We start from the raw sequence: 21,933 nt of genomic DNA, 5'->3' as shown, positions 1-21,933 counted from the left end.
GGAACATTTGTCACTACTCTGAGAGGAATTGTGGCTCCCTTGGGCAAACGAGCCATAGAAAGGGTCCCAATATCAGAAGTAGGCAGTGTTTGTTATTCCTGCTACTTTCTGACACCCAAAAAGAACAACGGTCTTCGCCCTATTCTAGATGTATGGATTGTAAATCTCTTCCTCAAGGAGGAGAAGTTCAAGATGCTTACGTTGGCTCAGGTTTTGTTTGCCCTAGATCTACACGACTGGTTGGTAGCACTGAACTTGCAGGATGCATACTTTCATGTTCCCATCCTGCCTGCCCACAGGCATTACTTGCGGGTCAAGGTAGGCCACGAACACTTTCAGTCCACCATGCTGCCATTTGGCCTTACCAGCACCCCTCGGGTGTTCACCAAGGTGATGTCGGTGGTTGCAGCTCATCTGCACAGATCAGGGGTTTCAGCTTTCCCCTACCTCGATGACTGGCTGTTGAAAAAGTGCTTGCCCCAGGTTGTCGTCTCCCACGTCCAGACTACAGCGAACCTCCAGCAATCACTTGGGTTCACCATAAACGTGCAAAATTCACACCTGACTCCCTCTCAGACTCACCCTTTCATATGAGCAGTTCTGGACATTTTGCAGTTTCTGGCTTATCCTCCCAAGCATCAATGCTAGGATATTCAGGCTATGATACCGATGTTTCAGCCTCTGTCCTGGATTTCGGTCAGAATTACTCTGAGGCCACTGGGCCTCATGGCTTCCTGCATCCTGCTGGTAAAACATGCCAGATGGCATATGCAGGCTCTGCAGTGGGACCTGAAGTTCCAGTGAGCACAGCATCAGAGACATCTCTCCAACATGGTCCAGATCTCAGAGGTAACTGCGAAAGACCTGCAGTGGTGGATTATGAATCGCGATTGGGTCAGAGGCAGACTCCGCTCTCTTCGCCTACCAGACCTCACAGTAGTGACAGATACATCACACCTGGGATGTGGCGGTGGAGGTCAGAGGTCTCTGGTCTTTGGTGGAATCCAGACTCCACATAAACATGTTGGAGCTTAGGGCAATCCAAATAGCATTGAAGGCATTTTTCCCACCGTCAAGAGGAAGTTAGTGCAGGTGTTCACGGACAACACTACCGCCATGCGGTACTACAAAATGCAGGGCGGAGTGGGGTTGTGGCCCCTTTTACAAGAGACCCTGCATCTCTGGACATGGCTGGAAAAGCAGGTCATAACCCTGGTCATTCAACACCTGGCAGGTCCTCTGAATTTCAGGGCGGACAAACTCAGCCAACAATGCTTAGTGGATCACGAGTGGTGTTTTCATTCAGAGGTGGTGCAAGGTCTCTTTCAGCATTGGGAAGAGCCTTGTTTAGATCTATTAATTTCCAAAGAGAACACACAATGTCAGCAGCATTGTGTGTTGATGTTTCAAAGGCGGCAATCGCTCAATAGTGCTTTTCATTGCGAACAGTTCTCATGCCTCCTGTAAGCCTATCGCCCATACCACTCCTGCCAAGAGTTCTCAAGAAGATTCAGAACGACCAGGCCCAAGTAATCCTTGTGGCTCCGGACTGGGCATGGAAAGTCTGGTATCCCGAGCTTCTGAAAATCAGCATAGATTCTCAGATCAGGCTGCCCTTTTGGGAGGATCTGCTGTCACAGCAGCAGGGGAGGGTTTTCCACCCGAATTTGTCAGCTCTTCACCTTCATACGTGGAGATTGAGCGGCAACAGTTGACAGCATTTTACCTTCCTTCTAAAGTCTGTAACATTGTCTTGACAGTCAGGCGTTCCTCCACAAAAACAGTGTACACCTGCAGTTGGCAAATATTTGAAAGATATATTGTACATGGAAATCTACAGGTCCTCTCTCTGCTTCTCTATATGATATTATTCTTTTTATTCTTTCTCTTGCCCAACAGGGTTGCACTCTGAAGGGCTATCTCTCTACTCTATCTGCCTTTCTGTGGCTGCCTGATGAACCCTCTTTATTCAAGTCCTGTATTGTAAATAGGATTCTTAAAGGGCTTGTACATTTGTTTCCCCCATACCCTTTATCACGCCTTAGTGGGACCTTAACCTAGTTCTCACTTTCCTAATGTGTGCTTCCTTTGAGCCACAAGACAATTGTCCCCATCGGGTGCTTACCATCAAGACAGCCTTTTTAGTTGCAATAACATCTGCCTGGAGGGTGAGTGAGATACAGGCCTTATCATCTAAGCTGCATTTCTCACAATATTTCCAGACAAGGTAGCACTACGCACCTGTGACTCTTTCCTCCCTAAGGTGGTGACCCTATTCCATCTGAGTCAAACTATCACCTTGCCCACCTTCCTTGCTCCCCCACATCCCTCTAAGGAAAAGGAGCTGCTCCACCGGCTGAACCTAAAAAGAGCGTTGTCATTATACCTTCACCGTACATAAGAGTTCCGGGTGGATGACCAACTCTTTGTAGGGTAAAGGTGGAGCAAAGAAAGGTTGGGCAGTGCAGAAGCGGACCATTTTGCGCTGGGTCATTCTCTTTATTAAGGTCTGCTATGCCCTGGCTAAGAAGCTGCCTCCTGAGGGCTTGTGGGCCCATTCCACCAGGGGGAAACCTGCCACCACGCCGTTAGGACATGGAGTCCCAGTCCTGGGCATCTGTCAGGCAGCAATGTGGGCCTCCTTGCACAAGTTTGCCAAACAGTACTGCCTGGACAGGCATTTCACTCATATGGTCCAGCAGGACTTTCTAGTCTAAAAACATTGTCCGCAGCACACAGCCAGAATTATATTGCTTGGGCATCTAAACAAAGGCAAGGACTCTGCAGCTAGAAGTCTCTATCAGATGAATAAGTTACTTACCTTCGGTAACGCATTATCTAGTAGAGACTCTATCTGGCTGCAGATTCCTTACAACCCTCCCCCCCCCCCATGTCTCCCCGCTCTGTGGATTTGTTTCCTAGGGTTAAGGTGAACTCCTTTAAGGGCCCTAGTTTGGACACACATGTGCCAGTTCTTATCATTGCTCTGCGCTTCTTCTGTGAAAAGTTGTGATTAAAGTAACTAACATCCGCACGTCTGGGTGATGGCTCTGTAGGTGACTGCGACGTCACTTCCAGTACCAATGACCCCCACGTGGAGCATAATGGAGCCACTCTATGGCACGCACAAGGTGTATTGCTGAGAAAAAGGTTTCCTGACGCCTGGGAAAATCAAAGGTAAGGAATCGGCAGCTTGATAGTCTCTGCCAGATAATGTGTTACCAGAGGTAAGTAACTTGTTCTTTAAGAAATTATTCTGAACTAGATTGCTTCTTACCTCCTTGGCAGATTTCTCATTCTTCCTCATGGGATTCTGTTTGATAATCCTAAGAGATAGAATATTTCCATTGATGTGTTAGATCCCAGAGCACAAGTTAAAAAATGTTTTCTATCTGACTATCAAATGGGATTCTGTTCTGGCTGTTGATCTGAAGTAGCATTCACCCCTATGTGGAATGATTTTGTAGCTACCATTGTCTCACTTTAAGTAATAATTTTCCTTCTACTCTTCTGCTTGACTTTTCTGCTATGGTTTTTCACACCATGCTGATGTGAAACTTTACAATAGAGGAGTTCATTTAATTGTTCTTAAATGGAGTGTGTCTCACTTCAGCTACAGCGCCAAGAAATCATAACTGTTACTTCAAACTGAATAGTGGATTTTGCACCATAGGCCAATGGATCGACGCAACATAGGCTTGAGAGGATGTCAATAATGGACGCTATAGTCCTCAACAATAGTCAATATATTTAAAGATCTGAACATCAAACAGTAACCACACCAGTTTATTAAGAAGAATTGTGAATTTATTTCCCTATATTAACAATGTTATTGTCACGAAAATAACTCTCAAACATGAATGATAAGCATATAGAATCAATAATGGCTGATTAGAACGTCTTGTATATCTTAGTTTAATCAAAGCAATCAAACAAATTATCTCAAGTATCATAACACTGATTAATAACACTAAGATTGGCAACAAAGATAAAGTATACATCAGGGCAAAAGATCAAAGTATGTCCTTATAAATCATGAGCATGTGAAGATAAATTCCCTCACTAACCACAAATTAGCATTAACATGTTGGACTTTATGTAAAAAGAATTTAGAAACACAAATTTAGAAAAATCACATTAGCTTGGGTTATTATATAAAAAAATAAAATACATTGTTATTATGCAGCAGTTAAACTATAAGTTGCAGCTGGAACCTGCAAAGCAAAAGAGACACATATAGCAATGCAATTTCATACATTACCCATAGAACAACAACTTGCAGTCTACTTCAGCAAGGGGACACCATCAGGTAAATCTTCAGAGAATCGGGCCTACATCGACAGCTAAACCCACAGTGCTAATATGACTCGAACCACTAACGGATAATCTTAATTGAAAAAGGCAATAGCAAAATCTCGTTCTCCCCTCCAGAACAAATGACAGAATGTTATATTAAATCTTGAAAAGTCCATGATTTGTTAGTATATGGTGCGGGTTACAATTCAGCCAATGAACTACTTATTAGATAATCAAAAGTACACTGACGACAGTATTGACTAGGACACAATTATAACAGTAACGTTTCCTCTTCCGTCTCGTCTGTGACTCCATTGCTCCATCTCATCTAAACTTACGTCTTAATCTTTGTATCGCCTACTTCATCCTAGAGGAAGAAACCATGTATTAGTGACAATTTCAAACAATAGATCAGTCAAACTTGTGTAATGACTTAATAAATCTGAACTTGTAAAACATAATGCAGCAACCCACTAGGGGTAGCTGTTTACACAACTATAAGCTAATAATTACACTCTTTTATGTAAGCATTGAGCAACAGATAATAACTACAATTTTAACTGAAGATTTGCTTAGACAGAGAACAAAATGAATTATGGTGACCATTTACAAAAGTCACCCGTTTTCACACGTTAATTCATCAACGATTAGTACATTATTGATAAAAAAAAAATCATAACAAATTTGCACTTTTGCACTTCCTTTGCAAATTTCTCATTCTTCCCCATGGGATTCTCACATATAGGCTTACAAGGTAGAACATATACAGATCCCAGAACACCATTATTTAAAAAAAAAAAAACTTTTCCTACTAAATCAAAATGAAGACAAAATATGCCCAATAAAGCACGTTTACTGAATTTATTTTCCAGTTAGCCTAAATTCAAGCCAGCCAGCACATTCTGCTGGAACGCCACCAAATTTTTAGGTTGAGCATAGCAGCACGCAAGCGCTGCTTTTCTGACGTGTTGGTATATAGCTTGGCTTTTAACCACGCCAACTGCACGCCCATCACTATCACTCGTTCGAGGGTTTGCCTTTCAAAAATCCTTTCTTTCCATTGGTAGCTGCTTTATGTGTGTCCCTCCTTAGGGCGGTTTTGTTACCGCCTTGGTCATCGACCCTGTTACATGGATAATTGCACTTTTGTCGATAACTTAGACTGCAAGCAAACTTCTTTTTCCTATAGTCTCTCTCTTCGCGCTCAACCAGCACTTTGAATCGGCTTGCTTATGTCAACTGTTTTATTTTTCATTTTCAGTATGTGTGGCAAGAAAAGGCAATTTAGGAATTTACAACGCTAATAGCTCTAATGCAAGCAAACTAAGAACTATTACATTGCAAATGCTTATTCTTCGTTGGTGCTATTCTTCTGAAGTTTGATGTCTGAGTTGTGGTCATGTCCCCAAGCTTTGCTTGGAAGGGATTTCCCAGGTGACAAACTTTTTTTTATATGATATAAAGGCTTTTTTGTAAACAAATCTGGCAAAACATTATAAACTGATATGAGGATTCAGATATTTCCCAGCTGAGCGCAAAATGTATCCTACATCAGACAGTAATTTTGTTTTAGAATAGCGTTAAACTTGGATGGATTTAGTATTTCTGCACAAAAAAACCTGATTTACAAAGCTGTTTACAGTTCACGTCCGGCTTAAAGGGTGCATCACCTCCCTGCGTCTAGCTACCACAGGCATTGCTGAATTGACATCTGACGGGTTTAATTTTGCAGGAAGTCATAAGTTATGTAAATATATCTTACCGCTGATTCACAAACCAAGAGACATCCAAGGCACATATAATTAAAATCTGATTTTATTTCAGTTAGCTGTGTAGGTGTTCCACCCTGAATGGATAACACATGCACTCAGGTATTGTCATTCTAAAGAGGTTGTGGTTCCCGGGGATTTAGCAGCAGAGAAAGAGTGAATCAGAGGAGTGTTCCAGAAATGCAGTGTGATTTGAGGCCAGTTATCACGAGCAGATGAGGCTGTACTTTTGCACTTCTGCTCCACATACTCACAAATTACTTTGTGAATGCACTCCATTGTGTGTTCTCCCATCAGGTAGTAGACAACAGGGACACTTCAAAAGCTTGCAGTGTGCTGTTTACATTTAAGGGTAGACGTAAATGAACTTTCATGTGAGGTGCACTAATCTGTCAGTAAATCATAAGATGCGTGTGATAGCGCGTCCAGTCCTTATAAATTACTTATACTTGGACACGCCGGAGGTCGGTGAACCTTTTGACCGGGTTGAGTTCTCCTCATCCAAAGAATTGTCGGATCCCTCAAATCAATAATCATTTATAATCAATAACCAATACTCGATTAGTAATCAATCAACAAATTAGTTAAACAGAAAGTCAGTAATTAGACACACCATGACCTTTCAGTCATGAACAACCACACCTGTTTATTAAAAGTTAATGAGTTTATTTCCCTATATTAACAAAGCTAACACAATATAAGTAAGTCTCAAAATCAAATGATACACATATACGAACAGTACTAGCTGTCCATAACGACGGAAGAAACGCAATCTACGCAAAACTTGGATTATAATGCACTCAGCTATAGCAATGCAAATCATTAATAAAAGTAACTGAAGTTGACTAATTGCATACATTGGTCAGCATAACAAGATTTCAATTTCGCATGGTGCATCAAATGAATACCTCAACTAACCTCTGAGTAGCATTGGCATGTGGGGCTTCATGCAAAAATGAATTTAATCAACATAAATTTAGAAACCTTCTAGCTTAGGCTCTGTCAAAAATAAGCAGTTGGTACCTAAGAAGGAAAATACAACGATTAATACATTTATCCTTTTATAATTACCAAATACAATCGGCATTCAAGGAAAGTCTTCGTCCTTCAGGTACCGGTTCGATCAGCATGGGGCAGACTTCAAGGGGGCAAAGTTTTAAGGCAAGTTTTCCTTGCAGCAGCAAGGAAAATGGGGGAACAAAAGTTATGGAATGGGCAAGGCAAAGTAAAGTTAAAGTTAAAATCTCTAGGGTGAGAATTCTTTAAAGTCTCTCCCTCTCTGGGATAGAGAAAAAGCATCAAAGTGTCATCAAAATGGCTTCTCGAATCTGGCTTCAAAATGGCATCAAAGAAAATGGCTGGTTTCTCTTCGTCCGGTGGGATTAAGTAAGAAAAGTTCCAAATTCTTCAGGTTCTTCCATTGGAGGGTTCATGGGGTGATTTCTCTTTGACCAATGAATAGTGTCTTTTCTCTTAATACTCATCTACGAATAAGGTGTCCTTGGAGTTTTGGAAAACAAGTAGCAACAAAGTTGCCAATTAATTCTGCATCAGTGTCTTTATTGTCTGCACCTGCAGAAGCTGACCTTGCTTCAAAGGGGATGAAAGTTGCCTAGCACGCAACCTTGAGATAAGTATATTAGTCATTCTACTGGGAAAATACAGCTTTTAAAGGTTTAAAACACGTCTTTGTCAATACAAGTGAAAACTACGCAATTAAAATTGAGACCAGGCAACTAGGCCAAAGCCTCTGCTAAATTTAAGCTAAGCATATAACAGTTTAAATGAGAAAATCATAAAATATAGCTGCAATTATGACATAATCATACATTTGTCGGTTTTCATGATTAATTAAGCTTGTTTATACAAATGGCGATCTACTTCGTGAGCACATTTTCTACATACATTATTTTTCTTTGCTAAAATCACATTGTCTTATACGATTTTGTTTACATGATATATGAAAGTTTGTTAGTCTTTCTTTTTCTGCTTCATCACGTGTAACAATGGATTTAATCTATCAGGGAAGTGTTTGTTGAGGGTGGAAGAAGCAAGTTCCATTTAGTGAATTTCTAAAATTACATTTACTCACAATCCATGCAACTAGGACATTATGGCTGAGGCCAGTTGCAACAGTAGAAACAATTCAGTTTTCATTTGTGCAGTGAGGGCAGTATGGCTGAGACAGGTTACAGGAGTAGGCACAAGTCTTTTTTCATTTGTGCAGAGAGGGCAGTATGGCTGAGAAAGGTTAATGGAGAAGGCACAACTCTTTTTAGGTTGAGCGAGCAAGCACTTTGACCTGTTGTAAGTGTTGTGGGCTTTTAACCACACCCATCTCACGCCCATCACAGTCAATCGTTCCTGGGCTTGCCTTTCAAAAATCACTTGACATCATTAGTAAATACTTTACGTTTGTCAGGACTTGAGGCTGCTTTTGTCACTCCTTGCAGACTGCCTCTGTTACATGGATTATTGCACGATTGCCCATATACCTCAGCGTGGGCGAAAATATATTTCTTTCCTTTGTCTCTACCCTTCCTGCTGCATGGTGGCCATGGCTCTCACAGCACGAACAGACACAACAGTAAACTCAATCGGCGGTATTGAAGCACCGGTCACATAGTTCATAGTTACCTAATCATGGTCATTTCTTGTGGCTCTCCCATAAAACACTTAAAAAATTGGTAAAACAGAAATCCTCAAAGCAAAAGCAGCTTTCCCAGCACAGCAGGAGAGCTGATACTACAATACTCACAGCACTTAGGAAACTTACCCCATAATGCTTTGCAGGCAAATACTTTTTCAAACATTTCTGTTCATAACTCAGCCTGTGGTGGTCCTAGGACAATGGGACTACCACCAAATTGTTCACCTCAATGTGCTTTTTCCGTCAACATCATCTTTGAGTCCCCACATTATGTTAGTCAGGACTCCAAAATAATGACCCTACCACCATTTACTATCTTTTTAAGTTCTCTCATGGTTTGAACTTTTGTTTTACAGCTGATAGAAATTATGTTTTATGGGTCATGTTTGTAATATCATTGTAATAGTCCTGCTAGCCTTGAAAATGTGGAATGCACTATGCCTTTGGGGGCTAAATATATGGTGACACTGCATTACCTTCACCAGTTCTTTACATGGGGTTATGCCCTTCGGCCTAACAATATGGTAAATGACCATGTTTCTTACAAATTATATTTTTGTTATGGTGTTTTAGGCATTACAGTCTAATGTAAAAAGTTTATTTCTGATAAAAGGTTTAAATGATAATTGTATATGTTTTAATAATCTTACAATTATTATTCAGGCCAACTTAACATCCTTATCATACTATGACTGTTTGAACACTCTTGATATGTTTGGGTGACCCTTCTAGTTTATTTCTCCTCTGTGATTGTCTTGTTTTTTTTGGGGGGGTTGTGTTAGCCAGCCAGCAACTCTGTTGGTGGGGTGGTAAAAGTGGTATTATTTTGGAATTAGCATGGCAGATTTAAATAAGATGCTAAATAGCAACGTTTTTATTTTTTGCTGCTGATAGAGGAAGAAGGTAAATTGAATTGCTTTAGTTATGTGCAGGGCCACTCAAATTATATGGCAGGAAAAGACGAAATTATGAGGCAGGGTTGACCAATTTATGTGGCAAGAAACGTCCAGTTATGAATTTGAAATGTCAATAGCTCTAACCCAAGAAAATGTGAGACCTATTGCATTGCAAATGCTTGTTATGTTTTCCAATCAAATCAAAATAAATCCAAAATATTACCAGTATAGTAAAATGTTTTTTGTAATACAAATTAGCAACAATATAAGATAAACAGTGCATTCAACTGAAAACACCACCCCAAAGACAACATTGTTGGGTCCCTTTAGTACCAGAGTTGGGCAGCCCTGTTTTAACTTAGTTTTATGGTTTGTATTTTATTCACATTTTATACATGTTTTATTCATGATTGACGGGACTGCTTTTTAGCGATAGATTTTACACATTTTATCAGCTGCTTCATGCTAGGAAGGCAAGGACCATGCTGTTCATTTAATTAGCCTTTGCACTACATATAATCTGTACTCTTTGTCCAAGGCTGTTACACACAGTAGATGATATGCTAACTTGTGTTGTGTTGTCAGTTCATGAGCCAGCTTCAATCTCCGAGACACAGTATTACATCAGAACTGTGGTTCCAATGTGGCCTGGGTTATTATATAAACTACACACTGACCCAAGAAGGGTAGAGCGGCATTCCGGTCATGACCATCCTGGGATGCGTGCTGCACGACAGGCAGTTTCCTTGTGATGGACTTTCAGTTTCCTGAGAGGATTGCCATCTACACAACAGGCCAATTCCTGATATTCTATCCAGGTATTGGAGTGGGGCTGATCCCTTTGTTCAGGTGAGGCAGAGGGTTACACCACTATGCTATCAGACATAGGCATAGGATTAGGTAGGAGTCTCAAGAATCTCTATAACATCTAGAACCACACACAATGTGGTAGGGTTGTTCATCTTCCTCACTCTGATCGTAATGTTGGTTACTTTGTTTTGTTTCATCTACCTAATTATTGCAGCATATGCTTTTTTTTTATACCAGATTGCTTTTTCTTCAATAAATCTATTGAAAACTTATTTTGCATCTTGTGTCTTGCCTTGCATGCATGAGTAATTGAGTGAAAGGGGTATGATCTGTTTCCACAACTTCCCTGGGGAGTTGGAGTTTCATATTCAGGTTGCTGTAATCACCTTTACCGCAACAGGTTTGGATGTTTGGGTGAGGCACTGTGAGCTAGCCAGGAGTTAGGCCGACAGCTACTAACTGTGTTAGGTTCACTCTGTCTCCCACACTCGTCAGTGCTGCCATCCTAAACACACAGTCCTATTACCAAAGCAAGAACTGCATAACATGGCGCCATCAATGTATCAAGGTTAGGTACTTACTTAATGGATCTCCTTAGTAGTTCTCTCTTATATGTCTAAGGTGCCCTATTCACCTTTTATACAGAGACGACTGTGCGGTTAGGGAAATATCCTCATCAGCTACATAGGTTGCACCTAAATAAGTCTGTAGGTTGTTCGGTCTTGAACTCTTAAAAGGAATCCCCACCTATTGTTTCTATCTCCGAATTGGAATCTTTCCATGGCTAATCCGGTAGTTAGTCCAGTAAATTGTAGATATGCTGTCACACAACATTTACTTGCAAATGAGCTACCTAATAGAGGGTGGAGATGTTACGTTTGTGATTGGGGCACACGAAGCATACAGAACAGAAACATTTTATTCATGGGTCCATTATCCTGCAGTTGATGCCAATACAAATACATTTCATAAATACACAGTAGCAAATATTCCACAACTATACGGAGCCTGTAATTACTTAAAAATACCATTAACATGCCAGATCATCAAAAGTGGTTCCAAGATGCCCTTCCACACTCCTTGAAAACATTAGACTGGGTCCCCTCAGTAATGACAGGGCCTCATTGCCCTTCCTAGCTGCCTACACTCCTTATTCTAATGTGCAAACTTACAGGCAGTAGATCTGTGCCTATTATATAATAATTTAGTTAGATTATATGGACACTTAATACAATTCGTAATGCGAATGTAGAATACTGCCCCAGCAAGGGCTGCTTCAGCTGTCCAACAACAATTGGCTTCACTGGGGATAAACCCAATAACTATTAATGCAATTATGGAAAAAGTTCCCACCAAACCAGAAGACATTTTGCTTTTGGATTGCTCAAAAACAAACCCGCTGAAAGCAGTGTTTCCCCATACGAGACCCCAAGAAAAACATAGAATTTTTACACTTTGCTTCCCATTCTCTTGGTACCCTCAGTAGACGACTTGAGACACAATTTTTGCTGCATTACATACTATAACGCGTGGTACACCATCTCTTTCGGTTCTCCTGGAGATGATAAAACAAATTCAAAGTGAACATAGGTCTGCCCCTGCCCTGGATTTGGCGATTAAATTAATGGGAAACTTTGCCACAGTATCCTCCAATTATTTTATGAAATATTAAAGGGGAATCAGCAGCATTGGCGGTACGCCAATGGCTTGCACAAGTTCCTCTAATAGATCAGGAACACGAGCTACAAAAATAATTTCTGTGACTTATACTAGGATAGGTCGGGATAATTTGGGGGCCAGGACAAATAAGCCACAACTTAAATGTAATTCCAAAAAGGATAACACCAAGCAAGCACAGGAGTAGTCTTAAAAATGCTGGCATGAACCAAAATAGAATGAAGGCAAAGTTAAGTCACGGGGAGAATCTCCACATTCGGAGACCTCTGTGAAATGTTACAATTTACATAACCATAATAATTTGAAACAACCTGGCAGGTATCAGTATACTGATACTCAACCTTCTCCTTCTGTTCAGCTTTCTTCTGACAAATTGACCGCGACAGGTGGTTGGTCAGAACAGAAGAATACATGGAACAAAAGAAGGACTTACAATGCTCGTCTGACGTAATACCAAAGAAAGGAAGAGTAAGTTCTACAACAAAAATCCAATTTCAAAAAGAATAAGGTTGCAGGAATTTCAGTGAAATATGCCACACATATTGAGAACATTACTGAAGAACAGGATGGGGGCAGTGACTCTGCTAGACTGTGCAGCAGAAGTCATTATAGTTTGCCAGAATCTTTAAGAGTTTCTGGATGTAAGAGCAACTAACGACTGTATAGAAGTCGAAACCCCAGACAGACTGCGTCTATAAATTAAACATTCAAATTGATGGGGACATAATGTGCACAATTAAAGTAATTTTCTGGGAAAGATTAACACTCAGCAACGACATTCTCCTGGCAGAAGAAGATTGGCCTTCAGAGTTTGATAGAACCCTCCCATAAGGAGACAATGTCATTTTGTTGTGCCGCAGCGGACCGTGGCGCGAGCCGAGCATTCGGCCTGGGGCATGGCCACGGTTCATTACGGCCAGGTGTGCCGCGCCCCTACTGTGCTTTATTTTCTCGCTCGAGGCCCCAAATTGGGCATGGGGCCTAGGCAAGTCTTGGACGCGGCGCGCCCTCAATATTTACTTGAGCACCTTCCTCCACACCACTGACTTACCTGGTGAACCTGTCCTTTTTTTTCTCGTTCTTTTCTTTTTCTTCCTTTCCTGGTGTTTTTATGTTTGCATATTCAGCAGCCAAGTTCCTTCTTTTTCCCGGCATGCCTTCTTTTTCCCTGCATGCCTTCGGAACCTTTTTCAACATGGTGTATTTTCTCTATTAGTTCCTATGTTTCTTTCCCAATCCATTATGGTGACTTTCTACTTCCTGTTGGTCATTTCCTGTTCTTGGTTATATAAGGTGAGTGATTCTTGTTCTCCTTGCGCTGCAACACTTCCTTTGGTGGTGATCTTCGCTCCTGCTACTTTTTTCTCCAGTTATTGTTCCTCACCTGTCCCAGCTTCTTCCAGTATTATTGTTCCTGTGGGAAGACTTACCTTTTTGCTTCTTTTTTGTTCCAGGGAGTTCCTGCTTTAGAGGTTTTTCCCTTTGGAGTTTTTTCCTCTAGGACTCCTTCTGGAGGGCACAGACTGCTTTTTGGCGTTCCTCCGTCAGCAGCACCATGGCTACCCGAAAGGGCCACCCTTACCAGGGTCAAGGCAGAACCTGCAAGAATCAAGACCTTTCTGCAGTTCCAGTGGGCCAAAGACATAAACGACGGGTAGCCCGTGACACATTTTGCAATCTTTTTCAGTTCTAATTGTAAAGCAAGTAAAAGAAGCCCATGTAGTTCCCTTCCCCTCTCATTACCATATAAAACAGCGCTCAAATTGTTTCCCCTAATTTGGCGATGGCGGAGAAAGAACTCTTGTTCTTAGATTAAAATAAACACTTACAATGAACGTAATTAGACTCTGCTTTAAGGACCTTATATGACTGAACTCTCCCATCATGCCTATCAGGAATTAATTTCCACTTTGTGAGGATGATCTTGAACACAAAATGTAATGCTTTTGCTAATTTACACCAAATTTTGGGGGTTGTTTTGCCTCTTACTTAGCGTCTTGGTGCGTTACTTATCTTTTTTCTCTTTTGTATTTTCCTTCTCATTGGCATCTTTTTGATTCACAAAGCAGTCATACTTCAAGGCTCAACCATTGCTTCCATCCTGTTGATTATTTACCTCAGCTTCTACCTGAGCTTGTCTCCTCATTCAGCTTCAACTGCTACATTTATGCATATGACACTCATTTTATATTAAAGCTAAAGCTTGAAAATCAGTTTAATCTTGACTCTTCTACCATTGGATAATGCATACAGGCAAATGAACACTAAATATTACTGAACAACTTCAAGTTAAATTGTTCAGTAACTGAGAAGAAACAGGGCACTAAATATTATTCAACCACTTCAAGATAAATTTCTCAGTAACTGCGATTATATCATATAGCAAATGGACCGAGTGTCACCCTCAAATATCTTCCCACAAGAACTAGAAACACCACTATGCCAATCAATGGAAGTGGGGATTTTAGGATGAGTATGGACTCCCAATTTTTTATTCACACCTCAAATTAATGGCATATCAAACTAAAAATTCTTCGTAATAAGATGCCTGTAGCAAACTTTCCCATACCTTAACTTCCCACAAAAAGATGAAGCGACCATCACCTTAGAGCTTTCCCACATTTACCGTGTCAATGGTCTGTACCTCCGCATTCTTCACAAAAATTTAGAGGATTTAAAACATAGCTCACAGGCAGCTACTCAACCTACCATGTGGTTCCACATGCCACTAAGGATCATTTTGGTATAGTGGCTGCCTTTTGTGAGACTCAGCACATAACCTTCAAAAGAATGTGCATTACTCATTGAGCAATCAATGAAATTGGACCACTTTTGTTTTATAAAAAACTCTGCACCTAATATAACACAAAACTATCCAATTTCAGGCTACCACCTCTTTTGACCATTCATCCCTTCTATAACTCAGTTCCTGAAAGAATAAGAACTGACAATCACATGGAATCTTAAAGTGCACACAAACCCAGCTCGTCCCTTCAACACACTCATGTGGTCCAGATGACCAATTACGCAATAATCATAAAACAAGTGGAAAAACAGGTAAACACAAAAGGGTCTATCCTTACACCCTGTAAATCCCTAAACCCTCTACCCAATAGCATCGTCACCTAAAAGAAAGTTTCTGAATGCTAACAATACAAGGCAAGATATTATTAACCCCATACTAAACAAGAACGGAAAGATTTGCGGAATTGCCAAAGAGTTGGAGCATGAGCAAATGGAGAAACTCAATTAATCAAGACAACCAGACTAATGATATGAATCAGAAATAAGGAAAGTACAGAATCAGGAAGTGTAAATATGGAAAACCTGCCTAAAGGCTTGAAAGCAGTAGAGCAGAAGGACCAAACTAGTGACTGAGGCACAAGATGTCTGCAATTTGAGGACTTTTGCAGAAGAAATTTATTTAAACTATATGTACCTTTTAAAAAGGCTAAAGGTGTTGCACTGGGGTTATAATTAAAGGAGATTCATATCAAAGATAATGCTCCTAGTAACCTTCCTTCCCAAGGGACCAAGATGGCTGAATAAGACGGAATAAAGCTATTGTGAATTTCTATCTTGTAGTGTAGCAGAAGATACATAAAGTTCAGCTGAAAATATAAGAAGATAGAGGATCAGTGTAATCTCAGTTGATAATAATAAAGGGAAACACACTCAAAGATTGCAAATACAGGTAATAAGTAGACTCTCTATCTCCCATTAAAGGAATGTGGGATTCCTCTAAGTGAGGAAGACACACTGACCAGCTGTAAATATGATCTTTTGGATCCATAGATAAACACAAATGCTGGAAGATTTGTCCACGCAGATGAATATGAATGTAGAGGGGATGCCAGATGGGAATCAAATTAGAATTGGCTTGCTGCTGCAATACACCCAGAATTATCAGCCCAGAAGCCCTAGCAGCCCAGCTAAAGAGCTCTGACCATAATCGTATTCAATATTGCAGGAGTTGTTGGCACTGGAAAGGATTGAAAGCAGAAATATTAAAGCAACAAATTACAGTGACCGCTTTTCAGGAGATCAAGGCAGCTAAAAGGAAATACAGATGCCCATCTGTGAGGAAATAATGGCTCTAATTTCAACTGTACAAGGGAGTAATTGTGAAAGTCTTCTTGAGCTGAGAGAGGAAGACACACTGATCAGCTGTAAATATGATCTATTGGATCCATAGATAAACTCAAATGCATGAAGATTTATCCACGCAGATGGATATGAATGTAGAGAGGATGGCAGATGGGAATCCAATTAGACATGGCTTGCTGCTGCAATGCACCCAGAATCACCTATGTAACACCCTTGCAAAAGATGTGCAAAAAGTTATAAAAATAGTTTGCATGTATTGAAAAATGGTGGCTTACCTTAAAACCTCCATTGTTTTCTTTCAAAATTGCCACAACTTAAAAGACATCCTGGTTCATACCTGCTCTAAAACAACTGGGTCCACAGAGTATTTATAATAACACAGATTGTGGCTTGCCGTCTGTCATCAGCCACCATCCACCATCCATGTGGCAATTACGTTTGTTCACAAGCTACCCACATTAAGATGTGAGAATTAGGTTAGCAATACGAATGATAATTAAAAAACATACTAACTGCAAAATCATGAATGCAATTTATGATTACTTGTCCATGTCAAACAAAATATATCTGGATGACCACATGAAAAGTTAAAACAAGGATAAACGCACACAGAAGCAATATTTATTGCCAATGTATTACAATTAAACTATCAGCCCATTTTGTGGAAAAAGACCATAACACCAATGATTTGACAAGGGTTATTTTGAAATAATTACAAAATTTTCCAAACATAAATGGCAGATTTTTTAAGAAGGAACGACAATAAATATTTCAGTTAAAGACCCATCCAAATGTCCTTGATTATTATATACCCTGGTAAAAAAAATATAATATTCAGTATATACATAAGATTAATTACAATCATCATGAAATACTTGACTGAGTACATACACTGTGCTGTAATCAGTGATTGGTGTAGCACAAAAATCAATCTGTGCACCTTATTGTGTAAACATAATTATTACCAAGGTTTAGTCTGAGTATACCACACCTCAAAGGTTTGTTTAACACATATGGTATGTGTTAAGAAATGGGTTCTGCCCATGTAATCCACCTGCATTTATTGCTTTGTGATCTCTTGCTTTTTGCCTTTTTCACTGTGGATGAATCCTCCAACTGTTGACTCACCCATGGTAAACATGTTGTAAAAGGAATGGCATGGTTACCGCCTGGGCCTGTCTTTTAAGATAATGGAGCAGCAAAATCAAAGGTAAGTGGCACTTGGCTGGTTACACATGAACACGTGCCCATGTGTGCACACTTGTGAGGACTGCACGTTGAGACTACTGTTGTCAGCAGTCCGGTAACTGTGCACAGGTAGCCTAGTGAAGTGGGAAAGCTGCAGGATTAGATATTGACCTGGGGTTGGCACAATAATATGTTAGTTTACACTCATAGGGAAAGTCAGTGTGCTTTACTAGTTTGTCTGCAGTGACATTTTATTATACACATGCGGGGAGTCTGCCTTAGAATACAGCCTTAGTTCTTGTGGCCTACAAAGTCCAGTGACATATCAACATGGGGCAGAACATGCGCCTTAACATCAAATCTGCAAGTTCCAGCAAGGTATCTGTACATGTTACGGGTTATCCAGAATTGTCAGATTTCTCTGGCTCAGCTCACGATCAGAGCCCAGGCCTTTTGTCACCCTGCAGAGCCAAGTTAATTACATATCCTTAATTGAATAAATAAAATATGTGACCTCAGACAAAGTGATAGAATATTGTAGTTTCTTTGTAGAAAACCTCCAAAATCTCACACTAATAATTAGCCCTCTGTTCTATTACAGTACCAGGAACAAAGGCCACCCCCACACATTGTGCAGTTAAAGGTGCTTCACTCAGTTCCTGAGTAGGAAGGGTGGGAAGAAAATCTGCATCAATTAATTAGCTGTCATATTGTATCAGGAATAGTACCGCCCAAGCTCACTAAACAAAGTATGTAGCCCGACCTCTGGAATCAACACAGGAGGGGGCTTCTCTTTGAAGTTTCGGTGGGAAAGGCGCTGGCAGTGATGTTACTCAGAGGCTGAGCCGAGGCCCCAGAGAAGATGTGAGTATTGACTCCTAGATGAGACCATCTTGAATTGCCCCGGCATGCTGTACAGTACAGTTGGGACAGGGGCAAAGAGATGGTGTGGCACCCTAGGATTGACCGCTGCCTGGCTTCTAGAAACTTCTGTCCCCACTTAAAAAGTCTTGCATAAGGGGGAGAGGGTGCTTTATGTTTGAACTGAACATTGAGACTGGAGGTGGCAGCTAAGGACAACTGGGCAGAGGAATCCTCTAATGCCCACCTGAACTAAGGACTCTGACTACAGTTGACCCCAGAGCCAGTGGGTCTCTCCCCAGGACCAGGGGTGCTGGTCCCCTTCATCCCCTAAGGATTATATAGGGGAAGAACTGGACAACTACACCCGGGAGGAAAAGAAGCATCAGAGTAGAAAAAGGTGAAAGTCTTGTGCAGGGAGACAGTGGAACCAGCTCCCAGCAAAGTGTGCCACCTGTGAGGCCAGGCTTTAGGAAAAGCTCCAAGTGATTAGGGCTTTCCACCAGGAACACAGTGAGCCAAAGATCAATTAAAATGCCAGAGGGGACCTGAGATATCCAAGGTAGAAGAATTTGACTGTTGACCTCCCCCCTAGCCTTTTGAGAGAGTCTCTCTGTCTCTCTCTCTCTCTCTCTGTCTCTGTCTCTCTCTCTCTCTCTCTCTCTCTCGCGCTGAAGAAACCTTCTGGGTGGGGCAGGACATGGGGGTTGAAAAAGGAGCTTTTTTTTTCATTTTTTAAAGAACCCTGAGAGGGGGCATGCATGGAAATCCCTCCCCAGAGTTCTGCAGGCCCGGGATCCCAACCACCAGGCCAGTTTATGTACTGGAAAGCAGAAACCAATCTCTGGGCCCCTGCCAACAAGAAAAAACTGTGGAAGAGCTGTTGCACCCCTGAGAAGCTGGGATAGGGCCTAGGATCCCAGCTCATTCCTTCGAATGGTGATTAATAGCCCACACCACCTCCGTTGAGTAGGCCTTGGACCTCTCTGCTTTGCCACCCTTAGAGAGTCAAGCTCTTCAATGGGGATGAGGAGGTGAATATGGACCTATTACATGTGAAAGCCACACAACTTATGGCCAGTTTCCTTAAACTATGCCAATTATACTGACAATATTCAGTTAGTCATAAGATATAAAACTTCCATGGACCTAAAATGTTTATTTGCAGATATGTATTTGATTTACAGATGATAGCGAATATTGTAGCACATTGTCAGACATATCAGCACACCCAAACCTGTCAAACCTGTCAACGCTCCGCCTACTTGCGTGGGGATTGATCAGCAATTGCGGCTTAGCGTACAGCCAAACAGGTTGATTAATCTGCACCCCTGATCACAAGTTCTATTTTTTAGCTTTACTCTAACCCAGCAGGGCTCTGCATTTGGCATGTTAAAGGGGTATTTGTCTGCTATCTCCCATTTTCTGCTGCTGCCCGATCAGCTTTCCCTCTTCAAATACCTTACTGTAAATAGGTTTCTTAAAGGTCTGCAATACATTTCCTCCTGCTCCCTTTGTTATGCCTCAGTGGGACTTGATCTTGGTTCTTACCTTTCTGATGTGTGCTCCCTTTGAGCTGCTTCATACCTGCCCTCTTGTGCTTCTCACCATCAAGATGACCTTTTTAGTGGCAATAACATCTGCCTGTAGGGTCAGTGAACTTCAGTCGTTGGCATTGCAGCCTCCATCTGTGTCATTCTTCCCAGACAACCTGGTCCTTCAGACTCAAGCATCTTTCTTGCCTAAGGTGGTGACCTGTTTCGTATAGGCCAGTCCATCACGCTGCCTACCGTTTATTTTCTGCGCATCCCTCTAAGAAAGAGGGGCAACTCCACCTAGGCCTAAAAAGAGCATTTTTGTTCAACCTTAACTGCACACAACCATTCTGGGTGAACGATGAACTCTTCCTGGGGTATGTCAGGGCCAAGGAAGTGAAGGCTGTGCAGAAAGAATCATTTCCCTATTGATCGTGCTCTGCATTAGGATCTGCTATGTACTGGCCAAAAAACAGTCCTCGGAGGGCTTGCATGCTCATTCCACCAGATCAAAGACTGCAAACACTGCATTAGCATGAGGGAGTCCAGTCCTGGACATCCACTAGGCAGCAACATGGGCATTGCTGCATATGTTCACCAGACACTACTAGTAAGGTCCATTGGGTGCTTTGCCCATTCAGTGCTGCTGGTCCTTCTTCTTTAAATCATGTTCAGAGACTCACCTCCAGGGAGGTATTGCTTGGGTATCTATTCTTAGGTAAGGAATCTGTAGCTAGAAGTCTCTATCTGATGAACAAGATACTGACCTTTGGTAACTCTGTCTAGCTGCAGATTCTTTAATGACCAACCCATCCTTCCCACTCTACAAACAGATTTTTAGGTACAGAGCTTTTCCGATTTCAAGACACTAGTGCCAACACCAGTGGTCAGTGTACTTCATGGCTCCGTGCTTCTGGCGTGGAAAGTCTTGAAAAGAAACTGACATCAGCACACTGGGTTGGCATCAGACAGGCACCGTACGCGTCCTTTCTGGAGCAGACGTTGCCACGCAGAGCCTAGCAATGTCACTTGCTGGCACACAGCGGTACTGGTCATGACAAATTTATGGATCCAATCTGACGCCTGGAGATAATTCAAAGGCAAGGAATCTGTGGCTATGTAGAGTAGGTACCAGATAAGATGTTATTGAAGGTAAGTAAGTTGTTAATCATTATAAGTGCATCCTACACATTGGACGAATGGCTATGTACTAGTCACCCCAGATATGAGTATTATTTAGAATAGATTAGAAACCCTCCTAAACAAACATTTAATTCAGAGAAGCTAGTAGATAGATGCTTAAACTAAGTTGGTTAACTATCCCTACAAGCTAGCGGAATGTGTGAAAAATTACTTGCCCATTATTCCATGATAGTGACCTCTCTCTGCCTCATGTGATTCTATTCTGCAAGGCAGTGAAAGACCAACAAAGGGTATCTTTACTCCATACCTTTAGGAAGCCATGAACTGTTGCCATATGTTATGAAATGCGATAATACCGATCTTTGCTACAAAGTAAGACAGTTGTAGTAGGAATGGTGAAAGAGGGTGGCTTCATATAGGAGTGGTGTTTTTAATAAAGGGAATGTAAATATTTTGAATCAATTAAAGTGATCTTTCTTGTGCCTTTTATGTGTGGCCTAAAAGTGCATAATGTAAAACAAATACATGAATTTTAAATGCTCTGTGCATAAACATCATGCTTATTCACAGCAACGTTAGAACGAAAAGGGTATCCATGAGTTCCAGTCAGGACACTTTTGGCCTTGTCAGAGATATTATGCTGTATTTAGATAATACAATACTGAACAATCCCTTCTTGCATGGGTGGGGTTAAAGTGGCCCAGCAGTCAATTTGCAGCCAATCCATGTAATTTCCACCTGGCAATCAACTGTATAGTTAAGAAAAAGTGAGTTTACTGTGTGGAAATTAAACCATTAGGCAACAAACGGATTTCTGGTGGCAAGACTAGTGGGAAATCTAATTGAACTGACTCTCTTGGGGTGTAAAGGCACTATAGAACCATCCAGTCTGCATGGGTATTGGAGAAGACCCACTTCCCCTCCGAAAACCACCAGAAATTGGATCTGCAAAAGACCAGTCTAATTCTCAGCAGATTTCTCCTCACACAGTTGAAGGGGAC

General features: G+C 41.3%; 1 protein-coding gene across 1 annotated transcript in view; it reads left to right on the top strand.

The window, feature by feature from the left end:
* The window catches only part of SEPTIN10 (septin 10), a 437,643-nt gene that overhangs the window by 215,562 nt on the left and 200,148 nt on the right, over positions 1 to 21,933 (top strand). The gene's annotated exons all lie outside the window — the stretch shown is intronic.

The sequence above is a fragment of the Pleurodeles waltl genome, chromosome 8 (assembly GCF_031143425.1).
Source record: "Pleurodeles waltl isolate 20211129_DDA chromosome 8, aPleWal1.hap1.20221129, whole genome shotgun sequence".
In the NCBI taxonomy this organism is placed as follows: domain Eukaryota; kingdom Metazoa; phylum Chordata; class Amphibia; order Caudata; family Salamandridae; genus Pleurodeles; species Pleurodeles waltl.
The sequence above is the reverse complement of the archived record's forward strand: the minus strand, read 5'-3'. Positions and strand labels throughout refer to the sequence as shown.